Genomic DNA, 26,701 nt, shown 5'->3' with positions numbered 1-26,701 from the left:
GGGCAAGTGGAAGAAACATTTTCTCTGTTAAGGCTTCATTTGCATATAGTTGTTCATTGAAACATTATAATACGCGACTACGCGTGTTTCAAGTAATAATGGTAAATAATTGAATATCTGTGGGATTGTAGTATTTATTTTAAAGGCAAAGTTCAGATCTACAAATGTTATTTACGGATGTCAAGAAGTATATTTCATTCTTTCTGCCCAATGTATGTTTCGTTTAAATATTTTGTACACATATTTTGAACAAAAAACACCATCATGCTTAATTATCCCCTCCAAGAAATATGCAAATTTAGCATCTCGGTGCAGAATGCGGAAGTGCCTCGCGAGCTGAGAACAGCGCCCCCTAGTGTTGTACAGTGACAGACGGTCGCACCTGAAGCAGTGGTGGTCGGCCAGTGACTCACAGTGACGCCGGTATGATCAGTTTTGGAGACAGAATTTACTAAAATATCTTGGACAATACAAAGATCCGAAAAGGTAAAAATAGATGTTTAATTTTCACGTTTGTTTTCTCGTTTTCTTGAGCAGGAGAGATTTATTTTCCAGGACACATTGGGATTAGAATACTGTCGCTTTCCAAATGTGAAGCTAGTAGTTGTACGACTACTTGTGTGTATCCGGGTTGGCGACAGTCTGTCGCCTCGTATGAGGAAATGAATCAGTCTGAGGCTATTCGTTTTGTTGTGCAGAGGCCAAATCTAACTGGGTGTGTTGATTGTGAGGATTGGCGTCTTGTAATTGACTTCTGTGTAAATGACTAGCTAATATCCAGAAAAATAGGACTAACTTGCCCAACATAAAGTATTTTTGAAGGATTTTGATGAATATTGAATCTATCGTTTCATTAAGAAATTAAGCAAGGAAATTACAAGAAATGGTATTATACGTCATATTTCCCCCAAAAAACCAATAAAATCATTAGCATTTTTCATAAGACTGGTGTGTGTATCTGTCAAGTTCTCATTAAACTATTAAACTTTTATCATTTAAACAAGTTAAATATCTTTCAGTTTGTAAGAATGATTTAATTTTGCTGTAATTGCTAAGATAAAGTGATTCAGAAATACTTTAGTGCCACTGTTGACAAAATATATCCTTTAGTCATTGGATATATTTTGTTAAACAGTGGTTTCACCCTAATATAGTGTCTTATGACTCTGAAGTGAACATTCTTTTTGATCAGAAAAAATGGTGTTTTTTAAAAGTTGTTTTCTTCAAACATGTCAGAGTTGTTCTTTAAAATGATAACGTAATACTATACTTTTTCCTGAAACGGAAATGTTCACACCATATGTTGAACAAGACTCTAGATGACCAATTAAAGCTATAGTTACCATGGCTACCATGCAATTAATCAGAAAAATATGTGGCACTTTATGTAAACAAACAACCCAACATATATTACTCCAAAGAAATTAAAGAACACCATATTCTTTCTTATTACCGACATCTGTTTGGGTGTTCTTTTACTTCTTTTGAGTAATATATGTAAAACATCCTTTGGGAAAGTGAATCATTCCTTTTCTAACAATTTGTCAATATTTAGTTATTATTTGGGTGAATGCATGAAAAAGGCATGAGTTTTCTGAAATTTTGGGATGAATATCCCAAACAACGTATATTTACATGATTTATGCCAAAGTAGTTAATTGAATTTTGAGTACTGGGTCCGGAGACTAAGCAGGTAACAAAGGAGGGTACTGAGGCAGATGCCCCTGGCAGTGTGTTTTCTGATGGATGGAATACTCAGTCAGTCAGTCTAATGGAAGGACAGGTTAAACCAGTTCAACTTATATGTCCAGCTGTAACATTGCAATCCAGTAATTTGGATTCAACATTGTGGCTGTAAGAATAAAAGAGATCCAGCTGTTCAGAAGTCCATGTCTTCGTCTGGGTCGCCCAACAAAAGGATAGACATTTTCCTCCTGCAAGTTTTGTGTTGATAGGTTTTCCTTTCACTCTGATCTATAACGCTCACACGATCCTCTCAAGCAGAAAGACAAAAGTACAAGACACAAGCGATTGACATAATTCTATATACACTGATTCACAAAATGGCGCTTCATTGTTGATGGTAACATAACGATCATTATGAGATTTAAAAAAGACAACAGAAACAGCTTCCCACATTAGGGGAGTGGATGACTGGTCTGTTAAATCTTTATTAGAAATTATAATGAATTTTTCAATATGATTGCAACGTTTTTCATCTTATATTACTGAATATCTGCGAGTACCGTAACATTCTTGCAGACCAACTTCGCGGTTTGTCGTTGCCTTTCACTTCCTGGTTCGGCTTATCTACAGGTGATATCATTTCAATGGTCAAATTAATACCTCGGCTTCGGCTTGTCTGCGGTCATATACGGTACATCAGACATACATGCAGGCAATCAAGCCAGGGCGGTGTGACAAGGAAAAGCCTATGAATTTAATTCTCCAAGCGCTGTCGCAGAAAAGAATCATGGTAAAAGTGTTCGCTCAAGACCTGGGTTCGAATCCCGACATGGGTACAATGTGTGAAGCCCATTTCTGGTGTCCCCCGTCGTGATATTGCTGGAATATTGCTAAAAGCGGTGTAAAACCATACTCACTCACTCACTCACTCACTCCATAAACATGTTGTTCACTGCACATTAACTGTTTAACAAATCTAAATATGCTATGAAACCGGTACATCAGTTTTTTTAGCTGAAAAAGATATGATTTTCTTTATATTACCTTGACTACTATATGTGTTGTAAATTAAGTATTGACTAAATATTTTTTCTATAGACCCAATTCTTAATTCATTTTCCAAGAGATTTGTGAGTGTGTGTGAGAGACTGATGTCATGGGTGGGGTGGGGTGGGGTGGGGTGGGGGGTGGATAGGGAGCTCAGCTGTCAAACTAGTGGGCATAAAATACTATAATGGATAAGGCAAAGATTCTTGGTGACCTCTGTCGTGATCGGCAGGAATATTCCTGAGAAACATAAAAAGAAAACTGCCTCACCATGCACACTTTCCCAATCCACATTTTGATGATTTCTCAAGCTCCTCACAGCGATATCCCATTCGCGGAGCTCTCTATACCATCGCTTCCACAGGTCAAAACTCCCCACTGTGATGGGTGGCTACGACCATGCTTGGAGTTTGTCAGTTTGAATTTCTGTTTTATTACAACTAGCATGTAATTGATATTGTAAGAGGAAGTTGATTTTCTGTTTGTCTTTAATAACCAACCAATCTGATCAAACAAACAAAAAGGTAAATTCATCTGGAAAACATGGTCAGTCGTAAACCTTTCAAAATTCTCTAAGAAGGCATTCCCAAAGACATGAACAAAAGCATAAACATTACAACATTTGGGGTTAGAGGGCAAATTTCAAGATTCTGTAATGGCAGCTTCCACACTGATGGCAGCGATGTTACCAAGAGTGTAACGTAGGTGTCACATGCTGGGAAGGAGTGTGATGATTTCTAGGGCAGGTACCGCCTCCGTGGTCTTGTGGTAGAGCGTCCGCCCGGAGAGCGGAAGGTCCGGGGTTCGATCCCCGGCCACGTCATACCAAAAGACGTTAAAAGATGGTACTTGTTGTTACCCAGTCTGGCGCTTGGCGTTGAGGGGCTAAAACAAGGAATGGTCGGCTCGGAGTCAGTATACTGTGTCTGAGTGGGATATTCATGTTAAACTGCGGCATGGTATCTCAGTGAGCTAGCACTATAAATCGGCATCAGTCCGGACTAGTACAAGCAGCCACACAAACACACACACGTACATGCACGTCGCTATATAAGTGCAATAATCTTGGACGCGACATTAAACCCCATTTCACCTCACCTCACCTCTAGGGCAGGTAACTTGAACCCACTTTCCCAAACATGAAAGAACAAACTGCAAATGAGGCACAAAACATGTCGTGTCTGTGCAGCACCATCATCGTGATCATAGAACACCACTTAAGTATGCATCACAAATATGTTTCCCCCCTTCTCATCCTTCCTTGTTGCAGAAAGTAATATGACACCCAAACTTTTTTGAATAAATTTGAAAAAATGAGAATTACATCCTTGTCATGACTTCATGGGAAAATGTCTTATTTTATTTACATTTTATCATTTAAGTAAAATGAAACTTATTTGTTATGCATGGGCTAGTTTCCTTATTGAAGGCCATAAACATGGGAAATATGAGTAATGCTGCAGCCTATATGTAGACCAGGGTCAGGTGGTCCGACTCTGATTGGCTGATTGAAATTATATGTCAGTGGATCGATGTGACCAGTTACCCGGAATATCTTGTCACTGATAGAGATATTGATCATTTATGTCTGTGTGGCAGCCATAAAATGTGTAAGACCTGGAATGGGATTCGAACCACAGACCTTCTGTCCCGAGGTTGATCGCCTTGTCCACATGACCAAAGAGGTTAACCCTTCAACAAGCTGACAAGGTAAGGATGTCATCTGTAGGACGACGCCACGCCCTGCTACATACTCCCCCATCAACAGAAAGCAATAGTCCCCGGGCGCATAGTAGGGACCTGAGTCTTAATTTCCTCAAATTCAAAATGAAGATATTGTGTGGAAATACAACGCAATGTGAATGGCCAATTTTTATTTATGCAGCAGACATATAATTTCCGAGTTCTGTGGTGGGATTCGAACTATGGCCGTTCGATCTGAGGTTGGACGCCTTGTCCACGTGACCAAAGCCGTTAACCCAATCAGGAAATGATGTCATCTGTGGGATGACTTCACACTCTTCTACATCTATATAAACATAGTAGATTCATAGTGCAGAGTTGCGTCCCTTCGACCCGCCAGAAACCTATGATCCAGGTTTCAAATCGTGGTTCACCTTGATTTTGTTTCATGGTTTGTCAGCACCATACCCAGGCTCATGGGTGTCACCGAAGTGGTAAACGTCTAAGACCTGCATCACTTCGGGCTTCCCTCCCACATTAAGCTGACACTCCATGATATAACTGGAATACTGTTAAAAGCGGCGTTAAACCCAACTCACTATCACTTAGTACTGTAGTTTATTTGGTAAGTTTGGTTTTGATGAGTACAGTATTAACATGTCAATCATCTTCCGATATATCCTAGAAAAGGCCAGTTAGTATTTTTTGTAATAATCAGCATCTTTTCGTATATTAAAACCTTAATATTAGGCATATGTATTTTCCTTGAGGATATATCATGATATATGTTAATTCAAGACGTAATTGGGGCAGCGGGGTAGCCTAGTAGTTAAGGCATTCGCGAGTCATTAACCAGGTTCGATCCCCAACATAGGTACAATGTGTGAAGGACATTTCTGGTGTCCCTAGCTGTGATATTGCTAGACTAAAAGCGGCGTAAAACCATACACACGTATTCAAGATATAATTATGTGGATATTTTCCGTGAAGATATTGAACTGATTTACTTCTAGTTCTGCTTCAAATTTATAGACAAAACCAGACCTCACTTAGATGAAGATTATCATGACCAACTCAGAAACAAGTTCAGTTTCTAGATAATGTCGAAACACCTTTATGTTAAGCTGTTCACTATCAACACCTGTGTTTTAGCAGGTGCTTTGCTACAGTTATCTCCCCTTGAATTCCACACGCTTTATCCACATGATCAAAATTACATTCTCAGCTGATGTGATGCAGTGGTGCATGTACTGGTAACAAGCCCAATAAGACTGCTGTCTGCATTTGTGATTAGTTGGTGAGACGGTAAGATAAGCATAAGTTAAACTTTCCCCCGAAAGTGACAGGTTAGTTTTTCGATCGTAACATTTAGGGTCTTTCGTGTACTAGTCTGAAATGAGTCACACGTGTGGATGATGTTCTAACACGTTTGATGCAGGGAATTTTAATTGTTCCGACTAGCAGCCCTGTAGATTGATGTTTAAAATTTGGTGCCGTGTTCAGATATTGTTCATATGTGTTTGAAATGTTTTCGTGGATTCATCTGCAGTGAAGGTAGGATTTCGTAATTGAGTTTGTTAGGAATTAAAATAGCGAGGTTATGATCTGATTCAACAACTGTATGGGTACAGGGGAGGTTGTGATTGTAGGCAACCAATGTGGATTGTGTGGTCAAAATGTCCGCTGAGAGTGGTGGGGCAGCCTAGTGGTTAAAGTGTTTGCTCGTCATGCCAAAGGCCTGTGTTTGGTTCCATATTGGGGTACAGTGTGTGAAGCCGATGTCTGTTTATCAGAATACATCCATCAGAAAATGTAACTTCTTGAAGAGTGTTGAACAGCTTATAGAGCGGGGGTGGTGCAAACAGCTTTAGCTGGGTGACAGTAAAGTGGTAAATTGTCCACGACCTGCTTACCTCCAACATTAAGCAGACATGCCAAGATTCGACTGAAATAGCATGTATACTGTTCAGATCACCCAACCCACTCGTATATTTTCAGTCTGTGCCAAAACCTTTAGATTCTTGTCACATGACATCATTTTCCAGTAAATTTTTATATTAACATAATGACGTTTGTAAGGGAAGGTTATTTGACCCAAAAATATGTTAATTATACTGGGGATTGTGGCGTAAGTCATATCTACCATATGACCTGCTGATAACATGGCCAATACCTGTCACTAATTATGCTGATAACATGGCCAATACCTGTCACTAATTATGCTGATAACATGGCCAATACCTGTCACTAATTATGCTGATAACATGGCCAATACCTGTCACTGATTATGCTGATAACATGGCCAATACCTGTCACTAATTATGCTGATAACATGGCCAATACCTGTCACTAATTATGCTGATAACATTGCCAATACCTGTCACTAATTATGCTGATAACATGGCCAATACCTGTCACTAATTATGCTGATAACATGGCCAATACCTGTCACTAATTATGCTGATAAGATCCCTTCATTTCTTGCGTGTGAGTGAGTATGGTTTTACGCAGATTTTAGCAATATTCCAGCGATGTCATGGCGGGGGAACACCAGAAATGAGCTTCACACATTGTACCCATGTGGTGATCAAACCTGGGGCTCCGGCGTGACGAGCCAGCGCTTTAACCACTAGACCACCCCACTGCTCCTTCAGTTCAGATTACAGCTCTCAACACAGGTAGATATTGGACCAATTCTGGTATGCTTGGTCCTGTTGGAAGTGTCAGTACATCGCCCCCAGGAGAACCTGCACATGGCCTCAGTATGTGGTATAGTTTCTCTGTACACCTCTCCCAGTCCCACGGACAGGGAGGCCTTTGTCAGTGTCTACCGGTATGCCAGGTATTTTTATACTCATCAGCTTGAATTGTGTTAATTTCTTTACCCACAAGCAGACGGGGTGTCAAGTTTCACTGGAAGTGCTTAGTTGTGACTTAACCTAGGGACTGCACCTACCTGTCCAGTAGCCAGAGGCTGGAAATAATTATAAGAATTAGGTAATAATGTTATTGGTCATTATGTCTGAATTGAGCTGGTCTTGACATCGTCTAGTGTATCTATCCTGTTCCAACAACATAATTCAGAGGTCATTGATGACATGTTATTTTTATCTGATGAAAACCATGATACTTGTCTGCAGTTACCTTGTTAAATGTTAAAGTGAGTGAGTGAGTATGGTTTTACGCTGCTTTTAGCAATATTCCAGCAATATCACGGCGGGGGACACCAGAAATGGGCTTCACACATTGTACCCATGTCGGGAATCGAGCCCGGGTTTTCAGCGTGATGAGCAAACGCTTTAACCACAAGGCTACCCAACCACCCCTGTTAAATGTTTAAGAACCCCTCAAGACAGTTTTAAAGCAGTGCTGTAGTGTTTAAGGTGGGCCTGTCTGATTCAGTTATTTAACATTAAGGAGTGGGTTATTTCCAACAAGGCACTCCATCTCTGTCATCAAAATATTCCAGCATCCAAGATACATTCAACATGTTTAGGGGCAAGTAACATATTTGAAGGGCTAGCTGTCTAAGTGGACACTTGTCCTTGTGTTTATATACCCAGCTGCCTAACATTATCATAAGTCCTTAAGTCATTGTTAGTAAGACTTCTTTGTACTGATCCTGAGACTTTTGCCTGCTGCTTTACTTGTGGTTTAGAATTTTTAATAGTATTGGTTATAATTCACTTTTATTCTCTGCATTTGATTCTTAGCTCTCTGTTGATACATGCTGTGTTTGAGTCTGATTGTGTGTTGCAATCTTTTGGGTTTGAAATGTGACAGTGTTTGTTTTCCAAACCTTTACATTTTTAAGGAGTGTATTGTGTCATTCTATGCAATCAGAAATATGTTTTGATGGAATACTGTCTTACTCTACAACTCTGGGAACAATATACAAAGAAGAAAAAGAAAATTATTTATTATAATTCACTTTCTGTTCAGGGATGCAAAGACGAACTAGAAGGAGGGCACCTGAAGTAGAGTGACAACCACAGTGACAAATTATCAAGTCTTTGAATGGCATTTAGAAGTGATACCCATAATTAAGAGAATTTATGGATGTCAACTTTTATATTATGAGTAAAACAATGTTTCAAAGTATTTTATTACTCCTTCATCAGGTGAATAAATGCTAGGAAGCAGAGAATATATATATATATATATATATATATGTACCTGTAAGAACAACAGAAGTAATAAGATAACAAAGGTAGAAACTTAACAAGGGAAGTTGGTTGGTTGGTTTGTTGTTTAATGCCGCACTCAGCAATATTCCAGCTATATGACGGCGGTCTGTAAATAATCGAGTCTGGCCCAGACAATCCAGTGATTAATATCATGAGCATCGATCCACGCAATTGGGATCGATGACATGCATCAACCAAGTCAGCGAGCCTGACCACCCGATCCCGTTAGTCGCCTTTTACGACAAGCATAGTCACCTTTTACGGCAAGCATGGGTTGCTTAAGACCTATTCTACCCCAGAATCTTCACGGGTCTAACAAGAGAAGCCAACAGTTAATTGGTGCTGATTGGTGATTAGCAATGGACCAATCGAAATGGACAAGTTATTATTCTGTAACAATTCCAGAGGAATTTATATACTTGTCTTGTGATCCTTCTGTCCTTTTGAGCCATTGTCAAACCCTCTCACCATCCCCAGCCTCATCCCCAACCCCGACTCCCCCAGAATTAAATAATGGGATATGACAGTGTTAGTAACCTCCGAGGGAGTTAAACAAACAGTGGCTGAGTGAGTGAGTGAGTGAGAATGGTTTAACGTCGCTTTTAGCAATGTTCCAAGAATATCACAGCGGGGGACACCAGAAATGGGCTTCACACATTGTACCCACGTCGGGAATCGAACCCGGGTCTTCGGCGTGACGAGCAAACGCTTTAACCACTAGGCTACCCAACCGCCTAATAATGTCTGAAGAAATCTTCTGTTCTCAGACAATAGTATTGTACAATACTGAACTTGTTAACATATCCCTGATGTATTGAATTGATATATGACCCGATCCAACAATATTTGTACCATGATACAGAAATTCTTTGAATTCTTACAGCAATTGATTGTGTATATATTCATGATGATATTAATGTTAATATACACGACTAAGTCCATGAACATGATGAATAGGATTTTGTTTTAGGAATGATAAAATCCATTCTTATTATTACTGCACATATGGATATTATAGCTGAGCCGATGACATGATATTATATTTATGGCCTGGGGTATCCTTCAAGGGCAGATTATTTACCTGCTTTGGTCACAGTATCGCTAAATTCAGGCGTAGCTAGTTTCTCGCGTCTTGTTCATCTGCAAGAGGTCATATTGATTAGTCAGACAGTCAACAGACGCCCTCATCTTGCAGGTTGGTGCTACAACTAGTTGTCACCCCACTAGCATCTGTTCCGTACAAACAACCAGGGCATGAGTGTCAGCAAGATGTTGACAGTGTATACAGATTACACGAGTAATGCTTATTTACCACAAAACACTCTACTTGCTTAGGATACCCTGAGCATGAAGTAAGGTAAGATCGCTTGAGCGGAAAACGAGGGCCAACTCGATTTGGACTAGTTTTACGGGCGTCTGGCTATTGTTGAATTGACAGATGGCCAAACCACTTTGATCTGGCACTGCGTGACATTTCTATATATATCTCATAGATTTGTGCATCCTCAAAGTCATGGCCACTGAGCCATGACTGGAAAACGTAAGAATGGGGAACAATGGTCGAGATATTTGTATTGTCTGGCGTAACGATGGCTGTGGAGAGTGAATCATGAACTGTCGTGGTCTCGGGCAGGTGTGATGCATCAATAATGTGAGCTCTTTATCCTATCTTGTTTTGCTATCTGATATCCATTGTGAATATCATGTTTTCCGTTGCTTATGATTCTTAAACACTGTCACCAGTGTAGTTGAAGTTCAGTTTGATGGCTAATTGTTATAATCCTGCTTATTCTCCTTGTGCTGTTTGTTTACATGACTGTCCTTGATGATGAGTGAATCATTAGAAGTGTTTGTCATGTTTTATAGCTATGCTATTCACTTATACAGTCATTTCTCTGACTGTAAGTATAATTGTATACGATGATCTATTCTTGGTTACGAATTTGTCTTTGTGAAATGATTTTATTTTTATTAATGAAAACAGCTGTGATGAACCTACATCTTCAATTCGATTTGTCCTATAAATACTCAATCAAGACATATTCATGGTTTAGTTGATGAAAAGATTACATATTGTCTATATTTTGATGTTATTTATGGTTACATGTCTTATCGATTTAACATGTTTCATGATGACAAAATCAAAACAATTAGAACCTACTTGCCAGTCATCTGGGTCCCATTCCACAAAGCTGTTTTAACAGCACGACTATCCTGTCCATGCCAAAGCATGGGATTTACGATCATCTTAGTGCTAAGATCGCTTTGTGGAACGGCGCCCAGTATTTAAGTTGCAGCTTATTCCAATGCCAGAAACAGGTGGTTGTAATGTTATGACATGGATTTCAAGTCTGTAAGTGATGCATAATTTTCTTACCTTGTACATAGCTTTTATCCCAAGAGAGCATGGCTGAAACACATACCGTATTTGACGTAATAACCGCCCCGCTCTAATAATCGCCCACAGCGATATTTGCTAATATGTTGGCAAGTAAACAATCCCAATTAGCATCCCTTCCGATTGATCAATGTACACAAGACTTATTTATTCGTGTATAATATGCACTCGTGTGTTATATGCACCCTTAATTATGGGCAATTAAAATCTGGAAAAATATATCTGTCGTATATAAACAGTTCAGACCGTCAGCATAAACCATGAAATTTATCTTTCAACTCTGTTTTTTTCCACCAAAATATTATTCTAATAAGAGCCCCCTATTTTGAGAGCGCCCTTGGCGCTTATTACGTCGAATACGGTAGGTATATATATAAGTGAGTGAGGTTTTATGCCACTATTAACAATATTCCAGCAATATCACGGCAGGGGACACTAGAAATGGTCTTCACACATTGTACCCATGTGGAAAACAAACATGGGCCTTCGGCTTGATGAAGCTAAGCTATAACCACTAGGCTATCCCTTAGTATATAGTGTTATTGATAAGTATTTAGCCTGAAACAATATGCTTGTCCTAAAATATCCTGATATAGGAATCATTATTCATGTATTCTTATTTCACGATATATGATACAGATTATGATGAAAACATGATAGTATTATATAAAAGGGGCGGTCGGATAGCTAAGTGGTTAAAGCGTTCGCTCGTCACGCCGAAGACCCGGGTTCGATTCCCGACCTGGGTACAATGTGTGAAGCCCATTTCTGGTGTCCCCTGCCGTGAAATTGCTGGAATATTGCTAAAAGCGGAGTAAAACCATACTCACTCACTCACTCACTATTATCAGGGTATGAAACTCCCAAAAAATTCAGCCAGACCACAGGACTGGCTAGATGAAATACTTGTCAGCCCTGACCAAAACCTGCCTGCCCACGATAATCATATGTTTCTCAGGATGATTTAATTAAAAATATGAAAACTGATTGCTTGTAGCATAAGCGCATCGCTAAATGTTAGGTTGTCTAAAAGCTAACAGGGTTTCTTTTTGGTTACATTTTATCATTCATCTTTACATGTGAATTAATGCTTATCATCGAGAAATATTTAGAATATTTTCACCTATGAAATATAACCCGACCGTCGGGCAGGGGGATTTGATAATCTGACAGCCCGAGTTGAAATCAAACCGTCTCGGACGGTCGGGCAGGCAGGTATTTCGAACGCTGCTATTATATAAAACTTAAACATGGTAACAGGTTCCAGTTTGTATCGATACATAACCTGAGGGTATGGTACAAGCTTTTTAGGTCATATACCATGTATACTGATACATCTGTCAATACTTACCACGGTAACAGCCCTGATAAGTATTTGTGTTATCGCGACAAGAAGCATGACAAGTACAACTGAGTGGTGATGCTTTGTTTCAAACGACTGCAAATAAAGGCTTGATTTGAAAAAGCCCCATTGCTTCCTGAGTATTGGGGTTGTCATGGGAACATCCTACTGACTATGATAATTTTATTGTTTTTCATTTCCTGATGCTTTTGTATAGGAATATTTAATTATATGTCTGACAAGTCAGTTCCTCCCTCGGACTCGGATCAAATGATCTTTGCATTCATTCAATGAAAATAGTGAAAAAAATCATAACATATTGTACAGATTTATTAACGTAAGTATTCCAAAGTATTTTGTTTTAATGTGAATGAAGTGTTGCTCGTCATTATGTTTAATGATATATAAACTTATATGCATTAAATTGAGTGAGTGAGTATGGTTTTACGCCGTTTTTAGCAATATTCCAGCAATATCACAGCGGGGGACACCAGAAATGGGCTTCACACATTGTACCCTTTTGGGGAATCGAACCTGGGTCATCATCGTGACGGGCTAACGCTTTAACCACTAGGCTACCCGACCGCCCCGCATTAAATTGAAGACATTTGACTTTTCTTGTACAAGAATAATTAAGGTAATGACTCATAGTTCAACCATATGTTGTCTGTTAATAATAAATATTTTTTGCTATATTTCCAAACAAGATATGAATAGGTACTGTCATTAATGTCACAACTTCCATCTTCTCTGTTATGAGCATGATGGGCAAATAATCATAATTCAGTTTGAAGATATTTTCGAATGTTTAATGGACTAGGCAATTTTTTGTACTTTTAGATGTGAGTTGTCCTTGGTCTCACGTTTTAAGGTTACGAGTTTTGTAGCGAATGCAGGTGTCCTGACTTAGAGGGCTGCATGTTTGCAATCTCTGTGCACAGGCTCCAGGTCGGCGTTAAGTAACACCTTTGTTTATTCTGCAGTCAGGTATTTCAAGAAAACCTAGTCTTACTTAAAATTTTAAAGGTCGAAACTGGTGGAGAGTAGGCCATCATTTAAAATATCTGGTTCGGGAAACTTGACTATGTGATTTGTTTGTTTTGTTGTTGTTTAACACCATACTCAGCATTATTTCAGTTATGTGACTTGGGACCGGACTATCCAGTGATTGACATCATGAGCATTGAACGACATTGGATATGATGATATGTGATTGATCAAGCCTGACTGCCTGATCCATTTTGTCTTCCTATTACGACTAGCATTTGTTGCTAGAGACCTGTATGCCTTCTCAGAATCTCTGCCGGTTCTCACTTATATGATGCTTGGCAAGAGGGGAGTTATTGTGTTAGTCATCACAACCTTTCGATGATTAAGTGGGGGCACGGGTGGCCCAGTCATCTAAGGCGCTGCAATTCGCTGTGCAGAGTTGCATCCCTTGGTCATGTTATCCTTATTGTCATTTACATTTAGCGCCGCGATTCGCTGTGCAAAGTTGCGTCTCTTTAGCATGCCATAAACCTATGATTGTGGGTTCGAATCCCGGTTCGCCCCGATTACGTTTCTAGGTTTGTCAGCACCATACCCATGCTCGTTGGTTTCACCGAAGTGGTAAACGTCTGAGACCTGCATCACTTCGGGCTTTCCTCCCACATTCAGCGATATAACTGGAATACTGTTGAAACCGGCGTTAAACCCAACTCACTCACTCACTCACTATTTCTAATTTTGAGAGCGCCCTGGGCGCTTATTGTGTAGAATACAGTAACTGGAATACTGTTCAAAGCAGCGTTAAACTCAATAACGCACTCACTCAGTCAATCACTCTCACTCATTCACTCATTCACTCTCTCAGCCTTTGAGAAGTGTGCATATTTTGGCATGCGACTATCAAGCAGTGTATACTGAGTGTAGGTTGGCAAAATCACTATAATGACGATTGATAAGAGAGTTGAATTAGTGCTGTAGTCTTCCTGCCCAGCTGTGTAAGATCATGCAATTGAGCTATCAAGAGGGTTGTCCTGTCATTAAATTCAATATGCAGTTCATTCGAAATTTTGAAATTAACATTTCAATTGGTTACAGAAAGCAGGCTCTGTGTTGTCATGGTTACCCTGGATCCTTGTATAGTGGTTGGTTATTTGTTGTTTAACGCAGCACTCAGCAATATTCCAGCTATATGACAGCGGTCTGTAAATAATCGAGTCTGGACTAGACAATCCAGTGATTGACATCATGGGCATTGATCAACGCAACGGAATACGATGACATGCATCAACCAAGTCAGAGAGCTGACCACCCGATCCCATTAGTCGCCTCTTACAACAAGCATAGTCACCTTTTATGGCAAGCATGGGTTGCTGAAGACCTATTCTACCCCGGATCTTCACGGGTCCCGTGTTTTGTGAGTGAGTTGAGTTGAACATGATTCCAGTTAGCTAGCAGCATCTCGGCCTAATTTGAGAGGAAATCGCAAGTGATGCAGGTTTTAGATGTTATCACTGTGGTGGAACACACAGGCATGGGTGTGGTGCAGACAAACCTAGAACCATAATCAGGGTGAATCTGAGATTCAAACTGAGGTTCACTGGATTTTGACACAGTACAAGGTATTCATGACTGGGCCAGGGTGGTCGGGTAGCCTAGTGGTTAAAGCGTTCACTCGTCACGCCGAAGGTTCGATTTCCCACATGGGTTCAATGTGTGAAGGCCGTTTCTGGTGTCCCCCGCCGTGATATTTTTGGAACATTGCTAAATGCGGCGTACAACCATACTCACTTGCACACCAGAAATGAAGCTTCTTTCTTTGATTGTATTGGACTGTATGTATTGTACAGAATGTATTCAATGAAGCGCTCCACAAGCAAACTCAAGACTAACACAATTTAAATACTGGTCCTTTTACCCCTGGCTTGTCAATGATCTCTGGAGGGACATGGAGGAATGTATTAAACAGATATGATCTTCAGTGAAATTCATACAGGAATGAATCTTTTGGTTTAAACATTCTCACTCACTCACTCACTTACCCACCCAAATCCTTACCCACCCCACCCCATCCTTACCCACCCCACTCTTTACACACTCCCGATTATGTTTCTAGGTTTGTCAGCACCATACCCGTGCTCGTGGGTTTCACTGAAGTGGTAAACGTCTAAGACCTGCATCACTTCGGGCTTTCCTCCCACATTAAGCTGACACGACGCGATATAACTGGAATAATGTTAAAAGCGGCGTTAAACCCAACTCACTCACTCACTCACTCACTCTTACCCACCCCATCCGGTACCCACCCCATCCTGTACCCACCCCACCCCTCTTCTATGGAATACAGGGGACCTATTGTGGTGGTATAAACAGCACTATGTCGTTGTCCATTATACCACACACATTTCCCAGGGGTTGCTGGACCATAGAGCAATTAGCATGTGTTGTGTGTCTGTTTGCCAAGGATGTAGTGATGCTCCAGCATAATAAGATAAGTATTTACAGAGATTAGCGACAAAACGCCTTCTCTAGTCATGCTTAGTGCAGATGCCCAGTGGGAATTCTGGGTCAGAATGGTAAGGTTGATGCCGATATTTGTCGTATTAGCTTATTATTATGATCAGGTGGACATTACGGAGTGTTAAGAATTAAGGGGAGGGTTTTCTATTGTAGTGTTTCAGTCTAGGGATCTCTCGTTTTGGAAGTTTTAACTCTTAGGGTCATGACAAGCCTCCTGCATTAATGTTTAATTTTGAACACTACAATTCTTTATCTGGCATAATGTGTATGATGGTACCCTGGTGTGTGGATCAAGATGACAATCACAGGTTTGCCTGGTCCACACTCAACAGCAGTGTTCGCGTTAACGCAGAAACCTGCGTTTTTCATGCATTAAAATCATATAAATACGAAAAAATATTTTGCATGCGTGTTTTGCATGCACAGATTGTGATATACTTAATTTAGTATTAATACCATAAAATAAAAAACTATTCAAAGCTGATAGCCTGCTTATGATGTTCAGACGAAAATAAATCAAAACCTGGAAATTCCCATTGCTAAAAATAGAATGTGGCCAGATGGCGCTTTGAATCGCGTCCTTTATATTTCCATATATGGTCTTTGGGCAACGGAATAACTAATCTCAGACACAGGACGTCATTCATTACTATCGATGGAATTCCCCGGAAGTCGTTCGTTTCGTCCAATCAGAGCCCAGCTTACAAGTAATAGTCGGAAATACGAACGATCATAAACAGAGCGACGGAAAAAAACTTCCACACATGGGCATGTGCTACCAACAGTCATATTTATTTTATTAATGATTGAAGGTTCATTATATCAAAACTGGACCGTAAGTTAAAGCTTGGTCATAATTATTAGCTGTACTAGAACTGATTTTATTGAAATAAAAACTTCACACGCGAAATATTTGAATTGAAATTTATTATTTCATTTCTGCACGCACTGTACAAAAAACTCCGCGAACACTGAACAGGCAGTCACACAGCTTATAACAGGGTATGAAACTCCCAAAAGTTTCAGCCAGTCCACTATTATCATATGTTTCTCAGGATAAGCTAACGGGGTTTCTTTTTGGTTACATTTTATCATTCATCTTTACATGTGAATTAATGCTTATCATCAGGAAATATTTAGAATAATTTTTACATATGAAATATAACCCGACTGTCGGGCAGGGGAATTTGAAAATCTGGCAGCCCGAGTTAAAATCAACCCGTCTCGGACGGTCGGGCAGGCAGGTATTTCGAACACTGCTTATAATATGGCTGACTGTCCAACAGTTTTTCAGTTTCATGTTGCAGGACCAAAAATATAAATTACTGGTATCCAAAATAATGAGATCACTGACAAAAAGACTTGCACAGGAAAACCTGTAAATCCGGACGTTGTAAGATTTAGGGGCTGACACTTGCATTGCCTCAGCAGGCCTCTGGGATGAGTGAATCATTCTGTGTACTGTGTGTGTTGCAGATTGGTTACATCTAATGACCGCCCAGTTCCGGAAACAGTTTGAATTATCAGTCGCCGTGACCTCTTGTTTAAATGTTTAAAACTTTTCGAGGGGTCAATTTCTCTAACTCTGTTCAGGTTTACTGGTAATTACCAGTTTATTACCGGTTAAAAAAGGATTGGACCAGTAATTCATGTGATCGTCAGTCCCTGTGGATCGGCAAATAAAATACCCTATGAATCTCTGTTGTTGAACAGAACATCACTGCTATCAGTAAATTTGTGAAAGTGAAATATTAGGGGAGGAGGGGGGGGGGGGGGGGGGAGGGGAGAGAAATTTGTGACTGAACTTTGTGTGAGTTATATGTAAATCTCACAAAGATACTTAAGGGATGACGTCAACCATGAATGTAGACAGCGTTGTTGATGATGTTGAAAGAATTTAGAGGGGGGAACTGGTCATATTTAAAGTTGCTAGTCCACCAGGACTGACAGTTTCAAAAGCCAGCGGGAACTGTGTTAGAATTAATTTCAGATCTGCTTTTAAGATATATATGCCCTATCAAGGAAGTACAAACTCACCTATAATATATTCAAGGTAACTGTGGTTATTTCATTTTGGAAGAGGGGGCACGGGTGGCCCAGTCGTCTGAGGTGCCGCGATTCGCTGTGCAGAGTTCCGTCCCTTAGGCACGCCAGAAACCTATGATTGTGGGTTCGCCCCGATTATGTTTCTAGGTTTGACAGCACCATACCCGTGCTCGTGGGTTTCACCGAGGTGGTAAACGTCTGAGACCTGCATCACTTCGGGCTTTCCTCCCACATTAAGCCGACACGCCGTGATATAACTGGAATACTGTTAAAAACGGCGTTAAACCCAACTCACTCACTCACTCATTTTGGAAGATCCGGGGTAGAATTGGTCTTCAGCAACCCATGCTTGCCGTAAAAGGCGACCGATGCTTGTCGTAAGAGGCAACTAACGGGATCGGGTGGTCAGGCTCACTGACTTGGTTGATGCATGTGATTGTATCCCAAATATATGCTCATGATGTCAATCAGTAGATTGTGTGGTCCAGACTCGATTATTTACAGACCGCTGTCATATAGCTGGAATATTGCTGAGTGTGGCGTTAAACAACAAATAGACAAACAAACAATTTCATTTTGAGAAGCAACAATGGCTGGGAATCAATACGGATCGGTGACCCCAGTAATAGGCATGCAAAGTCAGTGAGTTCGCCCAAGTTCGTGAAAAAAAATTGATTTTGTAGTTGAAAATAAATATCCACATTTTCAAGAGGCTACCTTGACTGATCATAGGTACAATTTATGTTGTAGAAAGACTCAGGAAAACTGACTACCATCTTAGGTTTGACGTCCAATAAGTATTCATGGTTACCCAGCAGTGAACGGGTACCCGGTAATCTTCTAGCACCTCGTAGGCAGCCTGAGTTGTATGCTCCCCAGGGAGATGATAATTAATATGGAGTGCATGCTCATCCACAGAATGGGGTAATAATTCTCTGTGGACTCTGAGCATGATATCCATCATGGAAAAGCACCATACAAATGGACTATTATTATTTGATTTTTACAGAAAATGTGTGTATGTCTTTGATGATATGATTGATAGCATGGAGAGAACTGCTTTATATTGATTATAGGTTCAAGCAAAGTTCATGTACATGGTTATATATCCATCATGGAAAAGCACCATACAAATGGACTATTATTATGTGATTTTTACAGAAAATGTGTGTATGTCTTTGATGATATGATTGATAGCATGGAGAGATGTACATGGTTATATATCCATCATGGAAAAGCACCATACAAATGGACTATTATTATTTGATTTTTACAGAAAATGTGTGTATGTCTTTGATGATATGATTGATAGCATGGAGAGAACTGCTTTATATTGATTATAGGTTCAAGCAAAGTTCATGTACATGGTTATATATCCATCATGGAAAAGCACCATACAAATGGACTATTATTATGTGATTTTTACAGAAAATGTGTGTATGTCTTTGATGATATGATTGATAGCATGGAGAGATCTGCTTTATATTGATTATATGTTCAAGCAAAGTTCACGTACATGGTTATGTTTGAAACCGATTGATTTTCATGGTTTGAGTGCGAGAGACGTGTAAAGTTCTGAAGCCATAGTATACTACAAGGGCCCATGTCATCAGCATTGTGAAGGAGCTCAAATTGATGAACATGTTATCCCAGTCTGGATGGAACTTGGATCAATAAAAGAATAGGTCCAAGGCCATGGTTGTTGTAGCTTCTGCTGTGGATGTCTTCCATCAGGTTTCCTGTAGCTTCTGCTGTGGATGTCTTCCATCAGGTTTCCTGTAGCTTCTGCTGTGGATGTCTTCCATCAGGTTTCCTGTAGCTTCTGCTGTGGATGTCTTCCATCAGGTTTCCTGTAGCCTCTGTGGATGTCTTCCATCAGGTTTCCTGTAGCTTCTGCTGTGGATGTCTTCCATCAGGTTTCCTGTAGCTTCTGTGGATGTCTTCCATCAGGTTTCCTTTAGCTTCTGCTGTGGATGTCTTCCATCAGGTTTCCTGTAGCTTCTGTGGATGTCTTCCATCAGGTTTCCTGTAGCTTCTGCTGTGGATGTCTTCCATCAGGTTTCCTGTAGCTTCTGTTGTGGGTGTCTTCCATCAGGTTTCCTGTAGCTTCTGCTATGGATGTCTTCCATCAGGTTTCCTGTAGCTTCTGCTGTGGATGTCTTCCATCAGGTTTCCTGTAGCTTCTGCTGTGGATGTCTTCCATCAGGTTTCCTGTAGCTTCTGTTGTGGGTGTCTTCCATCAGGTTTCCTGTAGCTTCTGCTGTGGATGTCTTCCATCAGGTTTCCTGTAGCTTCTGCTGTGGATGTCTTCCATCAGGTTTCCTGTAGCTTCTGCTATGGATGTCTTCCATCAGGTTTCCTGTAGCTTCTGCTGTGGATGTCTTCCATCAGGTTTCCTTTAGCTTCTGCTGTGGATGTCTTCTGTCAGGTTTCCTGTAGCTTCTGCTGTGGATGTCTTCCATCAGGTTTCCTTTAGCTTCTGCTGTGGATGTCTTCCATCAGGTTTCCTTTAGCTTCTGCTGTGGATGTCTTCCATCAGGTTTCCTGTAGCTTCTGCTATGGATGTCTTCCATCAGGTTTCCTGTAGCTTCTGCTGTGGATGTCTTCCATCAGGTTTCCTTTAGCTTCTGCTGTGGATGTCTTCTGTCAGGTTTCCTGTAGCTTCTGCTGTGGATGTCTTCCATCAGGTTTCCTGTAGCTTCTGCTGTGGATGTCTTCTGTCAGGTTTCCTGTAGCTTCTGTGGATGTCTTCCATCAGGTTTCCTGTAGCTTCTGCTATGGATGTCTTCTGTCAGGTTTCCTGTAGCTTCTGCTGTGGATGTCTTCCATCAGGTTTCCTGTAGCTTCTGTTGTGGGTGTCTTCCATCAGGTTTCCTGTAGCTTCTGCTGTGGATGTCTTCTGTCAGGTTTCCTGTAGCTTCTGCTGTGGATGTCTTCCATCAGGTTTCCTTTAGCTTCTGCTGTGGATGTCTTCTGTCAGGTTTCCTGTAGCTTCTGCTGTGGATGTCTTCCATCAGGTTTCCTTTAGCTTCTGCTGTGGATGTCTTCCATCAGGTTTCCTTTAGCTTCTGCTGTGGATGTCTTCCATCAGGTTTCCTGTAGCTTCTGCTATGGATGTCTTCCATCAGGTTTCCTGTAGCTTCTGCTGTGGATGTCTTCCATCAGGTTTCCTTTAGCTTCTGCTGTGGATGTCTTCTGTCAGGTTTCCTGTAGCTTCTGCTGTGGATGTCTTCCATCAGGTTTCCTGTAGCTTCTGCTGTGGATGTCTTCCATCAGGTTTCCTGTAGCTTCTGCTGTGGATGTCTTCCATCAGGTTTCCTTTAGCTTCTGCTGTGGATGTCTTCTGTCAGGTTTCCTTTAGCTTCTGCTGTGGATGTCTTCCATCAGGTTTCCTTTAGCTTCTGCTGTGGATGTCTTCTGTCAGGTTTCCTGTAGCTTCTGCTGTGGATGTCTTCCATCAGGTTTCCTTTAGCTTCTGCTGTGGATGTCTTCCATCAGGTTTCCTTTAGCTTCTGCTGTGGATGTCTTCCATCAGGTTTCCTGTAGCTTCTGCTATGGATGTCTTCCATCAGGTTTCCTGTAGCTTCTGCTGTGGATGTCTTCCATCAGGTTTCCTTTAGCTTCTGCTGTGGATGTCTTCTGTCAGGTTTCCTGTAGCTTCTGCTGTGGATGTCTTCCATCAGGTTTCCTGTAGCTTCTGCCGTGGATGTCTTCTGTCAGGTTTCCTGTAGCTTCTGCTGTGGATGTCTTCCATCAGGTTTCCTGTAGCTTCTGCTGTGGATGTCTTCTGTCAGGTTTCCTGTAGCTTCTGCTGTGGATGTCTTCCATCAGGTTTCCTGTAGCTTCTGTTGTGGATGTCTTCCATCAGGTTTCCTGTAGCTTCTGCTGTGGATGTCTTCTGTCAGGTTTCCTGTAGCTTCTGCTGTGGATGTCTTCCATCAGGTTTCCTTTAGCTTCTGCTGTGGATGTCTTCTGTCAGGTTTCCTGTAGCTTCTGCTGTGGATGTCTTCCATCAGGTTTCCTTTAGCTTCTGCTGTGGATGTCTTCCATCAGGTTTCCTTTAGCTTCTGCTGTGGATGTCTTCCATCAGGTTTCCTGTAGCTTCTGCTATGGATGTCTTCCATCAGGTTTCCTGTAGCTTCTGCTGTGGATGTCTTCCATCAGGTTTCCTTTAGCTTCTGCTGTGGATGTCTTCTGTCAGGTTTCCTGTAGCTTCTGCTGTGGATGTCTTCCATCAGGTTTCCTGTAGCTTCTGCTGTGGATGTCTTCTGTCAGGTTTCCTGTAGCTTCTGCTGTGGATGTCTTCCATCAGGTTTCCTTTAGCTTCTGCTGTTGATGTCTTCTGTCAGGTTTCCTTTAGCTTCTGCTGTGGATGTCTTCCATCAGGTTTCCTGTAGCTTCTGCTGTGGATGTCTTCTGTCAGGTTTCCTGTAGCTTCTGCTGTGGATGTCTTCCATCAGGTTTCCTGTAGCTTCTGCTGTGGATGTCTTCCATCAGGTTTCCTGTAGCTTCTGCTATGGATGTCTTCCATCAGGTTTCCTGTAGCTTCTGCTGTGGACGTCTTCCGTCAGGTTTCTTGTAGCTTCTGCTGTGGATGTCTTCCGTCAGGTTTCCTGCCAGTCTCTGAAGAGGTAGCAGCTTATCAGTCATACAGGTCACTGGTGGTACAGTGGACGGTCTGCCAGTCTGTGGGCCTGGGTTTGATTCCGCTGATGTGGGTATTCTAGGTTTGGTCCCTTGAGCCTTTGCTTGAGGTATGTAGGTGTGTAGTGACCAAATGGATTGGGTGATTGGTCATTGGTGACATCATACTCTGAGGTGGTGGGTTGATACACTTTATCTCAATCACTGGTTTGTCTGGTCCAGACTTGATTAGTTCAGTCCACCTTCATATGGATTGAATGTTGCTGATTGTGGTGTCGAACAAAAATCAGACAAAAAATGAAGGATATGCACAAGAGACAAGAATGTACAATGTTTTAAATAATAATATGGAGGTATTTTCCTACTTTATTTTTGTGAGTGGGGGTCCAAATCAAGTCTCAAAAGGGCGATCCAGACTTATTACTTATTAAAAAGATGAATAAGTTTTTATAAATACATTTTTTGTTGAGTGAACTCAGAGTTTTTTTTGCTACAAAATAAATTTATGAAAAAAGACATACTTATTAGGGATGTAATGATTCACCGATACCTACGATATCATTGATACTTAGGTGCACACAGTACGTGAATTGTCGGTTTATGAGATCGCGATATGCTATAAATAGAACAGGAAAGAATAGTTACCTCCTATAATGGCAGAGTGAGTGAGTGAGTGAGTTTATGCTTTACGTCACATCGGCAATATTTCAGCCATATCGTGACGAGTTATAATGGCAGAAGTAGCATAGCGCCACCTGTAGGCATGGCAGAACATGACGTGGTAGCTGAGGACCCGCCGACTAACTGTTACGGTTAATAACCATCCCTTTATTTGAAACTGTTTTGTTCTTGTGGTTTTCTTGAGATTTTGAGATAACAATAAATAAACGTATAAAGAAAGAGGTTTTAGAGCCATATTTCAGTGATTTCATCGTTTCTTACTATTTGTTGTGGTTTATCATGATACCAATGGTATCCTCACTCTGTATCGTGATACGAATCGTATTGCAAGATACCAGGCGATACTCAGCTCTAATACTTATGAGGGAATGTGTGTTGAGATGGACGATGGTCACACAGTGACTTTTAGCTTGGTTAGCTGTGTCGTATGTTCACTTCCTGCGTCACACTAGGAGCCCAGGATATCGTGGGGAGGAACGGAAATAGGTGGTTGTCAATATGCTTCTTATTTCAGCTGTTTGGTGGAAGATACAGCTAACAGGTCATTTCAATTTTCTTTAAAGCAAGTTTGAAACTTGATGATTGCATTCGTCTACGTTTTGATGAATTTGAAATAATTCTTTTGAATATGTAATGAGTCTTAGAATAAGTTTGCATGGTCCGGTTTCATTGTGTTATGCTGAAAATATCTTTTTGTAACTATATACATTCCTAATTAGACCTTGGCATGCTCATATACTTGAGTGCACTGAGGCAACAGCGTACTTTGAAAAGAACTTCAATCACTATGGTCATAGATTGATTACTAAGATCTTTGTGATAGCTGTCCACTTACTTAGTATGCTTCTGGGACCTGTGTAAAGGAATATGTATTTCTAGTGCTGTAATAGTATTCTTATCTACACCAATCAGACTGTGATGAACATAGGGACTGAGACATGTTTGCTTTCCCAGGTTCAGGGATTTAACTAGTCTGTCATACCGACCCTGACACAAATATATCCAATACAGCCCATGCAAGTCTATAATGTTTGGCAAGTGTAGATTACTGCAGTACCTGAAAATAAAGAACATCTCTGGGCTCCTTTTTATTATGTTTTATAACTATAATTTAACAGCTGTTGTTTCTGTAAAATATGTTCATTTAAGAGACTAGATGATAGCCTAGGATTTATCTAGGATTCCAGACTAAGAACCTTTGGCTGCAAATTGAGAAACAATCATGATTTTGTTCAAAATGGGATTTTCACAATAATTCTTGTTTTCTGAACTATACTTGTCATTTTAACATTGCTTTCAATGCAATATCCTAAAACTAATAAAAACCTCTCCCCCTTGCTTGGTCCTGTGATCCATGAAAAACCTGTCAACGCTGCAAAGCCATAAAATTACTTGTTAATATAAATTGGACATTTTTAAGATCCAATTTGGGAATGTTTACCATGTTTACTGACATTTGTTTTTGCCAACAGCTCAAAATGCAACACTTTTACTAAAGTGCATGCTCTAAGTCTTAAGTTGAAATGCATTCTGCCAACACGATTTGTATCCAATGTGTTTAGGGACTGCGAGTTCAGGTTTCTGTGCTTCTGTCTTGTCAGAATGACCACGGAATTATTAATGTTTCACCCTTCAGGTATTGCTTGTCTGGTTCTCCACTGATAACAAGATCCGTGAAGATCCAGGGTAGAATAGGTCTTCAGCACCCCATGCTTACCGTAAAAAGCGACTATGCTTGTTGTAAGAGTCGACTAACGGCATCGGGTGGTCAGGCTCGCTAACTTGGTTGATGCATGTCATTGTATCCGAATTGCGTGGATCAATGCTCATGATGTCAATCACTGGATTGTCTGTTCCAGAATTGATTATTATTTATGACCGCAGTCATACAGCTTGAATATTGAGTGTGGCGTTTAACAGCCAGGAAAGAAAGATTTGGTTGTTGGTTGGTTTGTTGTTTAACGCCGCACTCAGCAATATTCCAGCTATATGACGGCGGTCAGTAAATAATCGAGTCTGGACCAGACGATCCAGTGATTAATATCATGAGCATCGGTCCACGCATTTGGGATCGATGACATGCATCAACCAAGTCAGCGAGCCTGACCACCCGATCCCGTTAGTCGCCTTTTACGACAAGCATGTGTTGCTGAGGACATTCTACCCCGGAATCTTCACGGGTCAGAAAAGAAAGAAAGAAACATTATAACGGATCAAACTGCAACTCTTCTTGCTCATAATGACATTGCAGATGCTTAGACGTCACTGTATGATACTGCATATGTTCAGAAATTTACCCCGAGCATCACGACCAGGCTGTCCGGACACACATGTTGATGACTGGTAAGCCAGGAAGTCACACACTTCAGTAAATATCCGAATAGTTGACACCTTCTGCTGATGGTGGTTGGCTTTGTTCTGTAAGAACGTACAACCTCATGGGCTCCTTCACCCAATGTTTGTCAAAGCAGCTCACGAGAAGTATAAGGTGGTCGTGAATCTGACTTTGTTAATAGTAAGGACATTACTCTTTCTGCAACCCGGTCAGCAGGGTAGCCTTGTGGTTAAAGTGTTCACTCATCCCGCCAAAAACCCGGGTTCGAATCCCAACATGGGTACAATGTGTGAAGCCCGTTTCTAGTGTCCCCTGCCGTGATATTGCTGGAATATTGCTAAAAGCTGGAAAATCATATTCACTCACTCACTCTTGCTGCAACCAATGATGCTACAGGCAGTAATGTCGGTAATACAGCTGTCAGCTGCTAAGAACGCTCGATAACTCGATCCAAATGTTCTGAAATAGGCTGATAATGTTGTATCTGTAGGAAGAGGCAACTAACGGGATCGGGTGGTCAGGCTCGCTGACTTGGTTGATGCATGTCACCGTATCCCATTTGCGTAGATCGATGATCATGATGTCAATCACTAGGGGTGTCACGATAAATCGAAATATCGATATATTGCTATTGGTAAGCACTTAAAGTCAATAAATCGATTGTTAAATCAGTTTCCGATCGATAGTATCGATTTCAGTTAGGAATATCGATAGTTTCGATTGTATTTACCATATCAATAAGATACATGCAATGCTGTTCAAATTTGTTTTTCTTTTGATCATGAGTGGTAGTAATTTAGACATGGTAATGTGGAAGTTTCTTTTTCTTAAATTATTAGGGTAAAGAAAAAACAAATCAGTCATATCTCAAACTTTACTATTTATTTGTTGTTATGGTTATCACATTCAAAGGAAACTCTTTAAATCCATCTAGAATAATACACTGAAAACTATTCATCACAATGGTTGCTTGCAATATCAATAGTTATCGCAACAGTTTCTTTCAATATCAATAGTTATCGCAATAGTGATTTCCAGACCAATAGTAACCCCTATCAATCACTGGATTGTCTGGTCCACACTCGATTATTTACAGACCGCCGTCATATAGCTGGAATATTGCTGAATGCGGCGTTAAACAACAA

At 40.7% G+C, this 26,701-nt stretch overlaps 1 protein-coding gene across 7 annotated transcripts in view; it reads left to right on the top strand.

The window, feature by feature from the left end:
• The first annotated feature begins 363 nt into the window (after window positions 1-363).
• LOC124137724 overlaps window positions 364-26,701 on the top strand; it is an 83,986-nt gene continuing 57,648 nt past the window's right edge. For 6 of the 7 annotated variants that reach the window (XM_046504158.2, XM_046504153.2, XM_046504156.2 and 3 more), the window contains exon 1: window positions 9,821-9,960. The gene's annotated coding sequence lies outside the window, so the exon portion shown is untranslated. Of the gene's footprint in view, window positions 487-9,820; window positions 9,961-26,701 lie in introns of those variants that run through there. The other variant, XM_046504152.2, reaches the window with a different exon arrangement.

This window comes from Haliotis rufescens, unplaced genomic scaffold (genome assembly GCF_023055435.1).
Source record: "Haliotis rufescens isolate VD_foot unplaced genomic scaffold, xgHalRufe1.0.p SCAF_29, whole genome shotgun sequence".
Classification (NCBI taxonomy): Eukaryota; Metazoa; Mollusca; class Gastropoda; order Lepetellida; family Haliotidae; genus Haliotis; species Haliotis rufescens.
This window is presented reverse-complemented; position numbering and strand designations above follow the sequence as displayed.